Genomic DNA, 15,972 nt, shown 5'->3' with positions numbered 1-15,972 from the left:
CGCACTTAGGTGGTAGTGTGGGGGTTAAAAAGAAAAATAAAAATAAACAGGAGTGTCAACATGATGTTCTGGCTTAGTTGGTTAAAGTACTAGCTTGGTAAACAGTGAAATTTGGGGGGAAAAAAAATAAAAAAAATAAACAGGAGTGTCAAAGGTTCTGTTCACTCTGACAGCTGGCTCTGTGGATGCTGGCTCTGTGGCTCAGTGTATAGTACTCCCTACATGTAAATAAAAGGAGACTTAATGATGGGACACTGGCCTCTGGAGAATTAGTTTCACTCTATTGTATCACATTAAGAATTAGTTGCATTGCTACAATCTGTGTTTATCTCAAACTCAAAAGGACATGTTATTTCTGCTTTCTATTTGTTGCTAATTTTCAGAAACTTTGCCTGTTTTTTTACAAGATAATGAGAAAAATGGTGAGAGAGATGGAAAGTGAGCAAAAGGCGTGAAAGAAAAAAAAGAACAAAGTAAAAGAAACCAGAAAATGCAATGACTTTGGCATGAGAGTGAAGAAGGATACAGAAGGGAAACATCATTTACTGGTCTGGAAAATAACAAGCCCCAAAGGTGAAAGTGTAATTTTTTATTCAGATCTTCAAAATTAATTTGCATGTACTTGCAATGGTCAGATGTACAATGAAAATGTGCATACAACATATCTAAGTTAATTTACAAATATTTATCTGGTCAGTGGGCATAAAATTAAATTATAATATATTTGTGAAAGTATTCCTAGATAGTAGCAACCACAATATGATTGAAGTTTACATTCAACTGGAGGGAGAGAAGAATGGGTCCAAGACTAGTATTTTAAATTTAAGAAAGTAATTATATTCTAAATTTAAGTAACAGCAATTGTGAAGGTATGATAGAAGAGCTGACTAAAGTGAACAGACAAACAACATGAAGCGATAAATCAATAGAAATGTAGAGACTGACATTTAATGTAATATTTTAGAATACTGAGAATAGACACGCTCCAATGAGAAAGAAATGTTCCAGAATGAGAAATCATCATTCATAGTTAGCTATAAAGATTAACAATAAACCAAACTTAAAGAAAATTGGTATAATGACCAAGGTGGCACTGTCAAGATAGGATATAACATAAATCAACAGCAAAGAACAACTAATAAATTAATAAGGAACATAAATTAGAGTATGAGAGAAAACTTAGAGGAAATATAAAATGATTGTAAGAATTTCTGTAGACAGTGAACAGCAAAAACACCCAAAATAACTATTAGCCCTCTGGAATTTGAGTCTGAGGGAACTAATTATAGCAACATAATAACAGGAATAGACCATTTAGTCTTGCAAGCTTGTTCTGCCATTCAATGAGATCATGACTAATTTGTGGTCTAACTCCATGCACATGCCTTTGGCCCATATCCTTTCATACCTTAGTTAACCTTTTGTCAACCAATCTCAGATTTAACATTAACAACTGATCTAACATCAACTGCTGTTTGTGAAAGGGAGTTCCAAACATTTGCCAACCTTTGTATGTAGAAATGCTTCCTAACATCTCCCCGGAATGGTCTGGCCCTAATATTTCAACAATGTCTCCTGGTTCTAGAATCCCCAAGCAATGGAAACAGTTTATCTTTATCCATCATTTATATTTTGAGTACTTCAATCAGATCATGCATTAATCTTCTAAATTCTAAAGAAAACAGGCCAAATGTATATAACTTATAACTTAACCCCTGAAATCTGGGTATCATTCTTGTAGACCTATGTTGTACTCCCTTCAAAGCTATATATCCTTCCTAAGGTGTGGTGATCAGATCTAGTCATCTCATCAAAAAGTTTTATGAGTTTTGTCAGATTTGACTACCTGTTAAGAATCTATACTGACTGTCCCTAACTAAATCAAAAATTTCAAGGTTTTCAGCTACCTTATCCTTGATAATAGATTCCAACAATTTCCCCATCACAGAGTTAAGCTAACTGGTCTGTCACTCTGTGGTTTTCCACTTTCGCCTTTCTTAAAAAATGGAATGGCATACAAATTTTTAATCCAGAGGGATAACTCCTGAATCTACAAAACTCTGAAAGATTATGGTTAGGGCATCTACAACACGCTCCCCTACCTGCTTAACACCCTTAGATGGAAACTGTAAGGTCCTGGGGATTTGTCACTCTTTAATCATATTACTTTCCATTAATGAAAAGTAAGGAGACAGAAGATGAATTGAACAAAGTTTTGACATCAGTCTTAACTATAGAATAAATAAGTGACATTTCAGAGCTTACAGTAGATTACGAAATGGGAGGGAGGAAATGTGAAAAAAATAGCTATCACCAAGGAATGAACTGGAGGGGAAGTGGTTGAGGCAGGTACATTAACACCATTTAAAAGGCATTTGGACAAATATATGGATAGGAAATATTTAGAAGGTTATGGGCCAAATGCAGGGAAATGGGGTTCATGTGGATGGACATTTTGGTCAGCATGGACCAGTTTGGGCCAAAGGGCATGTGTCTGTGCTGTAGGACTCTATGATTCTAAGTGGTACTAAATAAATTATTCGACCTATGAATTAACAAGTCTCTGGTTTTGAGAATTTGATCTTGGGGTATTAAAAGAAATAAGAGGTGAGATAGTTGATGCAAGAGTTTTAACTTTTCAAAAATTTTCAACTTGTTCGATTACATTGTAAAATAACAAAAGTAACTCCATTATTCAAAGAGGATGCGTGACAAGAGCAGGAAACTACAGGTCTGTTTATTTAACATCTGTCATAAATATGCCAAGAAATATGAATTCCACAGACTTTCTCCCCAGAAGTACCAGGGAATAAAAGTTGGCATGAAGAAACACATGATTAAAACAGAAGTCTTGTGGGTGGCACAGTGGTTAGCACTGCTGCCTCACAGCACCCGAGACCCGGGTTCAATTCCCGCCTCAGGCGACTGACTGTGTGGAGTTTGCACATTCTCCCCGTGTCTGCGTGGGTTTCCTCCGGGTGCTCCGGTTTCCTCCCACAGTCCAAAGATGTGCAGGTCAGGTGAATTGGCCATGCTAAATTGCCCGTAGTGTTAGGTAAGGGGTAAATGTAGGGGTATGGGTGGATTGCGCTTCGGCGGGTCGGTGTGGACTTGTTGGGCCGAAGGGCCTGTTTCCACACTGTAAGTAATCTAATTTAAAAAAAAAGGTGTTAGAAATGATTTTGAAAGACTTAACAAAAGGGTGCTTAGAGGTTTCAAGATAATCAGGCAGAATTATTATCGTTCTGTTCAAGGGAAATCCTATCTAATGAAGTTATTAGAGTTAATTGAGGAAGTAATCTGTAGTATGGATAAAGGGGAACCCAGTGGATATCCTGCACTTAGATTACCAGAAAAGCATTTAAAAGATGCCATGTCAAAGATTATTGCAGTAAATAAAATCTAATGGCGTAGAGGTAATAAATTAGCATTGATAAAAGATTGGCTTGCTAATATAAAAGTCTATTATGTAAATAGTGAGTCACTATTTACAGAGCTCTGAGATGCAGAGTTGTTTTGGTGCCCTAGTGCTTGAATTGCAAATGGTAATTAGGCAGTTATGGTCAGTGAATAAGAAAGCTTTTAGAATGCCATTGTTTATTGTGAGGGGATTTAGTTGAATAGGTCAGGAGGTTATGCTTCAATTGTAGAGGACTTTGTTGAGACCACATCTAGATTATGGTGTATAACATTGATCTCTTTATTTAAGGAAGACTGTAACTGCTTTGGTTTCAGTTCAACGAAGCTTCACGGGGTGAAATATGATCAGGTAGATGGGAATGTAATCAGATCAGCCATGATCTCATTAAATATTAGAGTAGGCCTGAGGAGCAGACTGGCCTACTTCTGCTCTTATTCAATCCAAACTCAAAAAATATCAGTAAAACCATTGAATCCTGCCTATCAACTTCCAGGGGTTACTAGTGAATAGAAGCTGAACTTGACTAGCCACTTAAGTACTGTGGCTACAAAAGTAGGTCAGATGCTCGGAATCCTGCAGTGATTAACTCACATCCTGATTCCCAAAGCCTGTCCACCAGTCCACCATCTACAAGCAGAAGTCAGAAGAATGATGCAATATCCCCCCACTTACTTGAATAAATGCAGCTTCTATGATATGCAAGAAACTTATTGGTGGTATGATAGTTCAGTGGTTAACACTGCTGCCTCACAGCACCATGGACCTGGGTTTGATTCTGTCCATGGGCAAGTGTCTGTGTGGAGTTTGCGCATTCTCCCATGTCTATGTGGGTTTCTCTGGGTGCTCCGGTTACTTCCCACAGTTCAAAGGTTAGTTGAATTGGTCATGATAAATTGCCCACAATGTGCAGGCTAGGTGTATTAGCCATGGGAAATGCAGAGTTACAGGGATAGGGTAGGTGGGGTGTTGGGTGTGGGTGGGATGCTGTTCAGATGGTCAGTGTGGACTCAGTGGGCCAACCAATCTTAATTCCACACTTTTGGAATTCTACAATACAGGATAGAGCACCCATTTGACTGGGACCACATCCACAACCATTCACTCACTCTACCACTGATATACAATAGCAGTGAGGTGCACTGTCAACAAGATGCACCATAACAATTCACCAAGATTCCTTAGACAGAACTCTCCAAACCCACGACTACTCCCATTTGAAAGACATGGTAAGTAGTTATATCAAAATACCACCACCTAAAAGTTCCCCTCCAAGCCACTCACCATCCTCACTTGGCCATTCCCCAGTGCCACTGGGTTAAAATCTTGATGCCTCCATAACAACATTGTGGGTGTACCTACACTGAATAGACTGTAGCAGTTCAAGAAGCCAGATCACCCCTAATGTCTTAAGGGCAATTAGGGATAGGCAATAAATGCTGGCCAAACCAACAAAACCCAAATCCCATGGATGACATTTCTAATAAAAAAAAATCCAACACAGTTTTTTCAATTGAATTTGAATACATATCTTAATATAGAGTTTTTCATTTCTCTGAGCAAAAAAAAAGCATGTTTGATTCGGGCAGATAAATAACATCAATATTTTTAATAATGGTATGAAATCAAGTTTTCTTTCTTACCAATGGTACAATTTACAGTTTGTTCAGCTATTATGTAATTGGTTATAATGTTACACAGGCTGTTGTTCATAGTTTGAAATGTTCTCATTCTGTAAAGTCACTGTGAAGTCAGAATTTATGTGATCTCAATGTGAACAAATTGAAAACAAATGCTTTAGCTGATTTTTGCCACAACTCATTCTTCTCTATTAGGTAATTGCAACATTAACCAAGAAAACTGAAACACTTCTATCTGTTGTATAGGGTGGTCCAGTGGTAGAATTCTAACCTGCCACATGGGTAGGCAATATCTGATTCCTGACCAATGCATTGGATTCCTTGGATAGGGTCTTGAGACAAAATAGTGTCCATATCTCAGGTCCAGAGATCCCATTTTGAAGTTCTACCTCAAGATATGATGACCATAGGGGCTATCACACTTTCAAACAGGTTGATTTTAAATACTTCAGTCGATAATGATTCGGGAAAGGACAATACTGGACAGTGCAGGCATGATCTTAGATTGACATAATGAATATGACCCTGAGTGAGATTTAGTAAGTCATTTGTTTTTTACTCTGTAGATTTAATTATGGCCCTAATATCAACTTGTTTTTCACATTTCATGTAAACTCACAATCTGTGTATAATGTCAACAAAGTTCAATGTAAATAGGAAAGTGCGGAAAATAGGAGAAACATATGGGAAACCTGAAATTGCAGTTTAAAGCAATTTTTGTAAAGATTTCAATGAAATAAATTCATAAGTGATATCAATCATCATGGACATTATTTGCAGCAAGTCTGGGTGAGGTGCAGCAGTATTCTTCAGCTAACACTTTCCAAATGAATGTGGCTGATTCTTAGTCAGTTTGTTTAGATAGTTAATTTAGCCGTAGACGAATTTCCACTTCAAGAGATTATGTTCTATTATGTCTCCAAAACTGGCCTTTTAGAGAATCTATATCAAAGCATGCCTGCAGGCACAGTTATGTACCCAACATTTGAAATATATATTTTAACTTGTTCCTATTTCCAAGCATAATGACATTCAGTCATGGAGTGACAGACAATGATTAACATTTAGAATGCATTTGGGGTAAGAGATATATAGCCTTTGGGTTGCAAGTCCATTTGTACACAAGTTGGAAACACAATGCAGGACAATTTAAAGGAGCCACTTATAAGTACAGAAAATGTTCATTTGTCAGATCATTAAAATTACAATCCTGTATGGGAACACAATTGTAAGTCGTACATTTGTAATTTGGGGACCCCCTGTATAACCATGGATTCCATACAGTGTGAAAAGAGGTAATTTGGCATATTGAGTTTGAACTCACCCTCTGAAGAGCATCACACACAGACCCAGCCCCCTGCCCCCCACTTTCAATGTAACCCCGCATCTAACCTGTATATCCCTGGACACATGGAGCAATTTTAGCATGGCCAATCCATCTAGTCTGCATATCTTTGGACCATAGATGGAAACTGGAGCACCCAGAGGAAACCCACGCAGACACGGGGAGAATAGGCAAACTCCACACAGACAGTCACCCAAGGCTGGAAGCAAATCTAGGCCCCTGGCATTGTGAGACAGCAGTGCTAACCACTGAGCCGCCATGCTGCCCCTTGGTACAACCAACTGAGGTGTTACACCATAAGTTGAGCCCCACAATTTCCAAAGTTGTACCAAATGTTAAAGTTTTTATTAAAAGTATGCACAGTACTGTTCAACTCATCTACGATGGCCAGACATCCCAGTTTGACTTAGCTCCATTTGATAGCATTTGGACCATTTCCCTCTATACCCATCCTATTCATATACCCATATAGATGCCTGTTAAATATTGGAATTATACCCTCCGCCACCACTTCCTTTGACAGCTTGTTCCAAACACATATCCTCTCTCTGCATTAAAAAGTTACCCTTCTGGATCTTTCACCTCTCACCTTAAACCAATGCCCTCCCCTACTCTAAGAAAAATACCTTGGATATTTATCTTATACCGCCATGATTTTATAAACCTCTATCAGGTCACCCCTCAGTCTCCAGTGCTCCAGCGAGAAAAGTCCCATCCTATTCAACCTCTCCCTATAGCTCAAACCTCCAGACATGGCAACATCCTTGTCAATCTTTTCTGCACTCTCTCAAGTTTGACAACATCCTTCCTATAGAAGGGCAACCAGATTGTATGCAGCATTCCAAAAGTGGCCTCACCTATGTCCTGCAACAGAAGATAAAATTAGATTTTCCTTCAGTGCAGTGAGTTATGATCCAGAATGCCTGAAAGGATGGAAAAAACAATTTCAATAATAACATACAAAGGGAAATATTTTTACAGCAATGATAAGGTAATGAGGAAAAAAAACCAGAATGGTCTTAATTGGACAGCTCTGTCAAAGAACAGAACATGCACTATGAGCTAAATGGCTTCCTTTAAGGTTTCATGTAATTTCTTACAATTTCTTACAATTCTTGTCTTGTGTATTGTATGTCTGCTATGTTTTAAGTCATAGCAGGAAATGCAATTTGAAAAACATGCTATTTCCAAGAATAAAGTGGAACAATAAATAGCTAGATTAAAGAAAACTGCTGTTTATTATTTCAAAAATGACTGATAATTGGTCTATCATGTTTTTCATTACAGCCAAAATGAGTTTAACAAGAGTTATGTTGTTTCTGAAGCTACTGTTAGATTATTGCTTCTGAAAAAAAACCTGAAGTTAACATAACCCATTTGGGATAAAGTAAGACAAATGATAGAGCATCTCCTCAAGCTATATAACAAGAAGGCTTGTTTTACTGGCTAAATAAGCCTTTCAAATGCATCTGAATATTCTGTAGTATGACATTTCTAATCACTTCGCTGGGCTAACCTCAGTTGCACCAACAATCTAATTCTTCAGCTGTGAACATATGTTTGCAGTCTCGACACGGAAGTTAGTGACTTGTACCCTGACCCTAGGTTTAAATCAAGTGAACTTGAGTTTTTTAATTCTTATGCAGAAATGTCCCTTCCTCAAAACTGTGAAGACTTTTGCAGACAAACTGTGATCGCGTGGATAAGTTATTCTGCAGCTTATTTTTAATTAAGTGATAATTCTGCATTGTTTATAAAAATGAGCTTTAGTTTCTCGCCATGTTTTCAGTTGTAATAAGCAATTTAAACAAAAAATGTCCATTCAACTATCCAGAAATTAATTGCTCCTATAATGTCAGATGAACACAACACAAATCATCTCCAGGTTATCTGGAGACAAGGGAATCAGAAAGTTCACTGAAGTATTAGTCTTCAATATGCTTTGACAGCATGTCATATTTTTGGTCTGATCATTCTCCATACAATGATATTCTGCTTTCAGGTATGACCTCTAGTGGAAATGGTTTCCCAACAGAAGGATGGAGATGGTACTCAGGGAAAGATGAATTAAGTTGATATCAGTTTGCCACACCTGTTTTTTACATGGTTTACGATGTGGATCCTAATTTCAGCATTTCACTTATATACCAGCTGGTGTTTCCCTGCCTTGCATACAGCAATACATTAAAATAAAACTGCTAATTGGATAGTCATGCTCCAAGAAGCTGTAATAAAACAGAACTCTCAATGGCTATATCACAACAATGTGCATCAAATTTCTCGTAGGTAAAGCAACAGGCAGGGAGAAGAGTGTGATCAGCTCCATTTAAACTAGAAGAATTCAGGTTTCTTTTAAACTCGAATAAACACTGTTGCAATTTCCTAAGTGAAATGGTCACAAACTGCCCTATTGACTTTAGTCAGCTAGAAATCCAATAGATACATCATACAGCTTAACTGAATCCGTGGAACTGTGAATCTTAATTGATTTTTTTGAAGACACACTTGACCCTTCACTTTTGCAGCACATCAAGAATTGCAAGACTGCATTGTGCTAGAAATTTACAATAATTTGGTTCAGGGCTAGCTGCAGTTGTCCATCAGAAATTCATGACAATGTGCAAGGTGATGGAACTTTTAGAAAGATTGTCAGGCAGGTGAAAGAATTCAATGGTGGGAATGGATTTGATTTCACCTATGCGTTTAGTTTGGTATCAAGTACATTCAGATCAGGTATAATATTGGACTGATAGTTAAGCTCTTCTGCACAACATCAAGAACAATTGCATTAACCCAACTGAAGAAGGTCACCTGTGAAGAAAGAAGCTGAGTAAACATTCCAAGTCCAGTGTCGTTTCTCTTCAGAACTGAGTTCCAATAAAGAGTTATTCTGGATTCGAAACATTGATTGTTTCTCTCTCTGTAGATGCTGCCAGACCTGTTAAGATTCTCTAGCACTTTCTGGTTTTATTTCAGACTTCCAGCATCAGAATTTTGCTTGTATAAGAAGGTCATTTTCCTAATTTACTCAACGTTCAGAACCTATCTTCAAGCAGAAGTGAAGAGTGGATAACCCATCCCAACCTCCTCTTGCAATCCCAACCATTACTCATGCCAGTCCTCACATCCTACATGATATCAAGAAAGAATTCATTGCATTGGACACAACAAAAGCCAGGGCCTAATAACATACTAGAGTCAAGATTAAAGTGGTGCTGGAAAAGACCTGCTGTGCTTTTCCAGCACCACTCTAATCTCGACTCTGATTTCCTGCATCTGCAGTCCTCACTTTTACCTAATAACATACTAATTGTAGTGGTCGTAACTTCAGAACAATTACACTTCTGTTGAAGTTGTTTTAGTACACCTTCAAAACTAACATTACTCAACAGTGTGAAATTATCCAAGTAAGAAGGACAGGTCTAACTAAACCAATTCCTGTCTCAACAGCCTGCTTTCAGTCATTAACAAAGTGATGTAAGCAAAGTCATTGACAAAGCTATCAAGCAGCAATTATTCATCAGTAACTTAATCACTAATGCTCATTTTGGAATTTACTAGGACTACTAGGGTGGCATGGTGGTTCAGTGGTTAGCACTGCTGCCACCTCATAGTGCCAGGGACCTGGGTTCAATCTCACCCTTGGGCGGCAGTCTGTGTGGAGTTTGCATATTCTCCCTGTGCCTGCGTGAGTTTCCTCCGGGTGCTCTGGTTTTCTTCCACAGTCCAAGGATGTGCAGTTTTGGTGGATTAGCCATGCTAACTTCACATAGTGTCCAGGGATATGTAGGCTCGGTGGATTAGCCATGAGAAATGCAGGGTTTTGGAGGGTAGAGGGATGGGTTGGGTGGGAAGCTCTTCAGAAGATCAGTGTGGACTTGATGGACTGATTGGCCTGTTTCCACACTGTAAGGATTCTATGATTCTATGGATACTGTGATACTCAGTTCTAGATGAGTAGCAGTTAGCAGCAGATAGCAGTTTCAGTCCAAACATGGTAAAGTTTGTTGAATTCTACAGGTATGAAGGTTGTTCCTGACATCAATGACAGCACTTGACCAAGTGTAGGATCAAAGAAACTGAGTGAAACTGCAAGTATGAGAATTGTTAATATATATTTTTGTTTATAATACACCTAATTTTGTCTGGTGTACATTTCTGGATGAAACAGTAACTGTGTAACTTTACAAGTTTTTATTAAAATCATATTCTACAAAGATAAATAAAACGTTAGGGCAACATAATTTACAAGACAACCTTTCTGTGCAGTGATGAGGTTTTACTTCCATCATGCAAAAGCCTTTCTATTGTAAAGAAAAAATATACATCATTATTATTGCAAATTATATCGAATTGAAAAAATATTTCTGAAATTATTATAAAAAGAAATGAATAAATCCAAGTAAACCAGATTAATAATATTAACTGGATACAAACATATGGGTAAATTTGAAAATAAAACAGATGTTCATTTGGATGGAGAATTAATTACTGAATTGAGCTCTCCCCCCAGTCCCAGTTGCTCCCTTTTTTACATATACAGATATTTCCCAATCAAGCTGCTCAGAGATGCCAATACACACTTCTGGAGCAGGTGGGACTTGAACCCAGGCCTCCTGGCTCAGAGGTAGGAACACTATTGTTACGACATGGGGTAAACACTCCTGCTTAATTTAAAACAGCAACACAGAAAAGATTTATCCTGTGCAACAATCTGTGAAATTTTGAGGCCAAGCATTATTTAAAGTAAAAATTAACAAGTTTATTTCTTAAAGTATAACAGAGAATAATTAACTAACAACTATTTACAAGTCTTTCCTCTAACTTATTTTTTACCCTCCCCTTCTACAATACTAGTCTGATAAAGCCCAATTAAGATATATAAAATAAAACTTCTAATCTCAAAACCAGGCAGCTTTCAGTTTCTCAATATTCTTGTCTTCTTTTCTTTTTCTTGGGGATTCTATTTCACAGTTTACTGATTGATAAAGGTACTTTTAAGAGAGCTATTTTTCAGACTGTCTTTACATACTGGTAGCTTGGCAGTTCTCTTCTCAACTGTTCAGTTTCCCTGGTCTTATACCTCCAAAGTATCAGATTGTGTCATTTGCTTCTAAGATTATCAATATACTAAATTCAAACTGGATCGGAGTTTGGTATTTTTCTCAGAGTATAATTTTAAACTGATTGGCCTAATTCAAATCTGTTTTATCATTTCCAGGCAACTAGCCATCCTAGCTACCCCAGTAGCTGGAGCACATGTTACATTGCATCTTATTGAGAACACTTGGTGCTGTCACTGCTACTTAAAGGTCCAGTACACCCACATCTTCATAACAACTCCCCACTTAAGGAAAAGTAAACCATCATAATGAAAAGATAGCCCTTTTTTTCTATTTTTTAAAAACATTACCCTAACATACAGATAACTTTAGCTTCAGTTCACCTTAACCTCTTCCCATATACTTGTACATATATAACATTAAATAAATACAAATCTCACCTAAACTCTATCAGTTAAATTCACGACAGTGCATTTGCAATTACATTTTTGCAACTCACAACATGTATGATTTTTAAATTAAAAGTCTGTAACATAAGGCGCAAACAAAATAGTCTCACATTCTTGTCTTTAAAGCTTTCTAAGAATATTAGCGAATTGTGATTCATGTGCACAAACGTCTCCGACACATTGTTCATGACATACACATTAAATGTTGTAAGACCAGTACCAACTGTACCATGTGATCTTTCCATGACTTACTAAAGATAACTACTTCGTCCAAATAGACTGCACAGTTTGCTAATCAAGCTACAACTCTGTTCACGAGTCTTTGGAATGTGGTGGGTGCATTTGTCATTCCAAAGAGTGTCACTTTAAACTGATATATCCCATTTTGGGTCACAAACACAGAAATCTTCTTCACTGTTTCTGATAAAGGTACCTGCCAGTAACCACACATTAAGTCCAACTTGGTGATGTAATTTGCTTGTCCTACTTTCTCGATACAGTCCTCCAATCTAGGAATTGGATATGTCCAATTTTGTAACAGCGTTGACCTTCCAATAATCCACGCTACCCATTACCTCCTTAAACAGCCTAGTAGTAAAATTTGACCCTTGGTCCAACTGAATCTCGCTGGGTAGCCCATATCTTACGAAGAAAGCTACTAACTCCTTTACCATCTTTTTTGCCTTAATACTCTGTAATTGAACTGCCTTCGGAAATCTGGTAGACTCATCCGTTATGGTTAACAAGTACTGGTTTCCACTTTTAATTCTCAGGCGGGACCTACACAATCAGTTATAACTCGTGTGAAAGGTTCTTCAAATGTGGGAATTGGCAACAAAGATGCTGGTATTATTACTGCCTGTGGCTTACCTACCATTTGATATGTGTGACAAATATGGCAAAAGTTAACCACATCCTTGTGCATTCCAGGTCAATAAAATATTTTTGTACCTTAGTCTGAGTCTTTCGCACCCCTGGGTGACCTCCTACAGGTAGTTCATGCACTACTGGCAACACAATCTGGTGCACTTTGGTCCATTTCTCCTCTGTACTAACCTGCCACGGTCTCCATTTCCATCTTAGGATTCTATCTTTCAGATAATAACCCTCTGGAATATTCTCTGCTTCCTTTTTGGAGTACACATCCACATATATATCTTTTATTGTCTTGTCTTGCTGTTGCAAGTCTTAGCCTTTCAGGACTAAACACTTCTGTCTGACCATCTGCCTGTTCAGGTTTTTCCAGCACTATTACATCAAACAGGGTATGTGCTAATTGAACCTCAACTCCTTCATCTTTACTTTTTACTTCATGTTGTGACTTATGATAGTGGCATCTGATTATCACAGAACCTGGGAAAATACCAGGATATTTCTGTTTTAACTTCTCAGTTCCTTGGTCTTCCTTGGGCTTCTCTACTACAAGGGGTGTCACCCCCACCTTGGATCCTGCTAAATCATTCCCAATAACAAATTGAATTCCTGGAACTGACACTCTGTCAATCACTCCCACTGTAATGTCCCTAGTCTTGAGTTGGCACTCCATGCTGAGCTTACATAGGGGAATGCTAAATTTCTGTCCATCTAATGCACAAATTACCACACTCTCCGGTAACAGATCAGAAAGAGTGCATATCTCTTACTATCTGCAACTGGTTGGAACCTGTACCTCTCAAAATTATAACTTTTTGTCATTCTCCCCCTGTTCTGTTTGAGTAAACCTTACCTGCAGAGGGGAATGTTTTGTAGAGATCAGGTACTAACTCCATACCCAGCCCTTGCCTAGGCTGTGCACTCTCCTGTAGCTCCTCAGCTCATCTTGAGGTCTCCTTTATTACCTTCACTAATGCCACTGGCACATCTTTTACCACATCTTTTCCCACTGGGCCTTTCTTAAATGACCAGTGCAGTGACTCTACGTGTCCCACCATCTGACAGTGAATACATCTTTTCCCAGTGCTCTTCTGAAACCACCAGCACTGCAATTTTCTGTGTCCCATTCCATTACAGTGAAAACACGTGAGGCCTTTCACCTCCTGTCTACCCTCTTGGGCTTCTGTTTTATCCAGCGGTAAACTCTTATTAGTGCTCTCTACTCTTGGTTTAGTCATGAAGATTTCCCCTTCTTTTAACTAGCATCCTTCAAAGGACAAAATTCTGGCCAGAAGCTTGTCTTATGCATCAACATGTACTCATCTGCTAATTCTGCTGCCCTTCTCACTTCCTGAACTTTCTGTTCCTCCATGTGAATTCTTACCATCTTTGGAAGTGAATTTTTAAACTCCTCCAGCAGATTAATCTCTCTTAGCACCTCCCAAGTCTTATCTATTTCCAAAGCACATACCCATCGATCAAAATGACTATGTTAAAATCATTTGAACTCAACAGAAGTCTGACATGGTTCCTTCTTTGTGTTTCTGAACCGCTGTCTATATGCTTCTGGTACCAATTCATAAGCACTTAAAATAGCCTGTTTAACCTCTAAATAATGTCATGAATTCTCATCTAGCAGTGCAGCAAATACTTCACTAGCTCTGCCTACCCGTTTAGTCTGAATTAGCATTACCCATAAATCCCTGGACCATGCCATCTGCCTGGCCAATTTTTCAAATTAAATAAAGAAGGCTTCAACATCTTTCTTATCAAAATATGGCAGAGTTTTGGCATATTTATTTATATCACTACCTTCTCTTTTAATCTCCATCCTGTTAACTTGACTTTGCTGACTAATGTCTTTAGCAATTTTAAGAGCCATTTCTCTCACTTCAAATTTACTCAACCACAAGTCACTGAAAGTAAACAAATTGCCTCACCTACATTTTATTTAAAGATCGAGGATACTAACCGGCAAATGTTTAAATCTGCTAGGAAATTTTTGTATCCCTAAGTCTATTCAACTCTGTCTAAAACAGTTCAAATCGCAGATCCGAGCCCCCAAACTGTTATGGCACGGGTAAACACTTCTGCTTAATTTAAAACAGCAGCACAGAAAAGATTTATCCCGTGCAGTAATCTGTGAAAATTCAAGAGGTTATGCACTACTTCAAGTAAAAATTACCATTTTTACTTCTTAAAGTATAACAGAGAATAATTAACTAACAACTATTTACAAGTCCTTCTTCTAAACTATCTTTTAACTTCCCCTTCTGCAATACTAGTCTGATTAAAACCTTGATTAAAATTTACAAAACAAAACTTCTGATCTCAAAATCATGCAGCTTTCAGGTTTCTCTGTATTCCTGTCTTCTTTTCTTCTTCTTAGGGATTCTGCTTCACAGATTACTGGTCAATAAAGGTACCTTTAAGAGAGCTATTTTTCAAACAGTCTTGACATGCTGGCAACTTAGCAGTTCTCCTCTCAATTTTACCTGGTCCTATACCCTTAAAGCATCAGATTGTGTCATTGGCTTTTAAGATTGTCAATACACGAAATTCAAACTGGATTAGAGTTCGGTATTATTTTCGGGGTATAATTTTAACTGATTGGCCTAATTTGAATCTGTTTTGTCATTTCCAGACAACCAGCCACCCTGGCTACCCCAGTAGCTGGAGCACATGTTACATTGTATCTTATTGAGAATACTTGGTGCTGTCGCTGCTAGCTTTTAACTCTCTTGAAGTACACCCACATGTTCATAACACTACCATGAACCTCAAGAATCCTTTGTTATATTTACTGATGTTAAGAATAACACTCATCATCTGTATCCCTTTTGAACTTAACTATTTTATATTAACTAATTCACCTGTTTGTTCCTTTTAGTGAACTGCTTCACTCTGTAAAATTTCATCAGACACCACGTCCTATAAGCTGTCACTGTAAGCTTCTACTCACAATGCTGTAAAGTGAGCAAGCTATCTGACACTTGCAACAGTGGGGTAATTGTTTGTGAGAGAAATCAAATTGTGAAAACATGTTATTTTAATCCCAGGACAGTACATAGATGAAACACCAACAAATATATGCACATCTTGTGCATGTATGCACATGAGTACCAGCACCTCTCTATTACTTCACCCAGCTGTGAGTTCTTCACATTCAAGTATAAGCAGCGGA

At 37.9% G+C, this 15,972-nt stretch overlaps 1 protein-coding gene across 7 annotated transcripts in view; it reads right to left on the bottom strand.

The window, feature by feature from the left end:
• atp10b (ATPase phospholipid transporting 10B) overlaps positions 1 to 15,972 on the bottom strand; it is a 268,819-nt gene that overhangs the window by 126,722 nt on the left and 126,125 nt on the right. Inside the window, exon 1 of one of the 7 annotated variants that reach the window (XM_043703362.1) lies at positions 7,261 to 7,328. The exons of the other annotated variants lie outside the window; for them this stretch is intronic. The gene's annotated coding sequence lies outside the window, so the exon portion shown is untranslated. Of the gene's footprint in view, positions 1 to 7,260; positions 7,329 to 15,972 lie in introns of those variants that run through there. 7 annotated transcript variants of the gene reach the window in all.

The sequence above is a fragment of the Chiloscyllium plagiosum genome, chromosome 14, assembly GCF_004010195.1.
Source record: "Chiloscyllium plagiosum isolate BGI_BamShark_2017 chromosome 14, ASM401019v2, whole genome shotgun sequence".
Lineage (NCBI taxonomy): Eukaryota > Metazoa > Chordata > Chondrichthyes > Orectolobiformes > Hemiscylliidae > Chiloscyllium > Chiloscyllium plagiosum.
This window is presented reverse-complemented; position numbering and strand designations above follow the sequence as displayed.